Below are 1715 nucleotides of genomic sequence, written 5' to 3'. Positions count from 1 at the left end.
CCATGTATTTGTGTCCATACATATTCAAATTCAGAGGGACTTCACATGATCCCTCATTTCTCATTAAGACAGAAAGTACTCAACCAACTCCTTAGAATCCATCCCAGAGAGGACAATGCTGAGGCTTCATCTGTGGGGCCTTAGGCACTGTCTGGAGTAGGGCTGGCAGGTGGTTGGCTGGGCCTGTAAAGGCTGACCAAGGTCACTGACAAGTGTTTGGTGAAGGTCAGTGGTCAAGTTACCTTGCCAGCTCCTAACCTGGTTTATTTCTAGGCTTCAGGCTCCTGGCTCCATCCTGGACATGCTTCTATTGTGACTTCATGGCAATGTCCAGCTCAATCTTACCCCCTACCCGTGCCCCAAGCCCTGGATCTAGGGCAGCCCCGTGCTCTGTCTCATCCTCTCACCACTGACTAAGACCAGCTGCCCTGACTCTTTTTCTGCCATGTTCTGCCTGTCTTCAAGTGTACTGAAATCAGATATCTTAGCAAACTCTCTCAAAACCAGCTAAAGCATTGACCATATCTCACAAATTCAGGGCCCAGCAAGTAAAGTCACTCTTTGGTCAGGGTCTGATAAGAGAGTCTCAAGTCAAAGTCTTACCCAAAGACAGGGCATTGGATATGGAGTTCAGTTCCAGTTGGCTCCCATGACTGGATTGTGGAGATTTAAGTTTAATTTGATCAGCAGTTCTTGGCATATTTTTAAAACTCAAGAATAAATGTTCATTTAGTTTTACATAAGCACTAGGGGCCTTTCCTGCATTTTAATCCAATTCTGAGAACTGTCATTAGGCTTTAAATTGGATTCACAGATACAATGTTTGGAGAATATTTTTTCTCGCTGAAACTTGGTGTATTTTTTTTTTCCTGACCCACGTGATTCCCAGGCATTTAAAATATATAAATTATTTATGGTCCAGATGGTGATCTGATACTACTCTGCATCTCAAAATGTTCTGTGCTTTTGCTGCATGCACAGGTGTTCAATTACAAAATTCAGGTTGGGCTTAGGTACTAGTGTGATTGTCCAAGGTATTTTTGGTTACAAATAAATACTCTAGTTTTCAGCAACCTATTTTCCCTTGGTTTTTATTGTTTAGAGTTAAAAACTATTCTGTGGGAGCTACCAAGTTAAGAAAAAGGGAGGGAAATTCCATTTTTTGCCAGAGAGGGGAATTTGTTTTTTAGCCAAATGAAAAATTTCTAAGTTTCAAAATGGGAGGTTGTGAATAGACTGCTAATTGTTTCCCAATACGCTTTTTGTCTATTTTTTTTTTTTGTAGTAATAGAAACCTGAATTTAATAAGGTAAAATGGCTTCCCAGAATAGAAACTACATTACCCAGCCTCCTTTATAGCTAGGTGTGGTCATGTGACTGCATTCTGGCCAACCATATGTGAAGAGAACTGACATGATACAACTTGGGGGTCCTGTCCTTAAAAGGGCAGAGATTGCTATCCTCTCTCCCCACTTCTTGCTGGCTGAAAGAGGGATGTGCTAATGAGCTATCTTGGACCTTGTGGAAAAACTTTACCCAGGCATGGCAGCTCCATGAGACAGATGGACCCAGGGATGGCAGTTCCATAAGACAGAGGAGCCTGGGAGCCACCATGGTGCTGAAAGAGTAGCCCTGGGCTACGCATGCCCAGATGTTACCATGAAGGAGAAATGAATTGCTTTCTTTCTTTCTTTCTTTTTTTTTTAAAACTGTTT

This window comes from Sus scrofa, chromosome X, assembly GCF_000003025.6.
Source record: "Sus scrofa isolate TJ Tabasco breed Duroc chromosome X, Sscrofa11.1, whole genome shotgun sequence".
NCBI classification, from domain to species: domain Eukaryota; kingdom Metazoa; phylum Chordata; class Mammalia; order Artiodactyla; family Suidae; genus Sus; species Sus scrofa.
Note: the sequence above shows the minus strand (reverse complement) of the source record.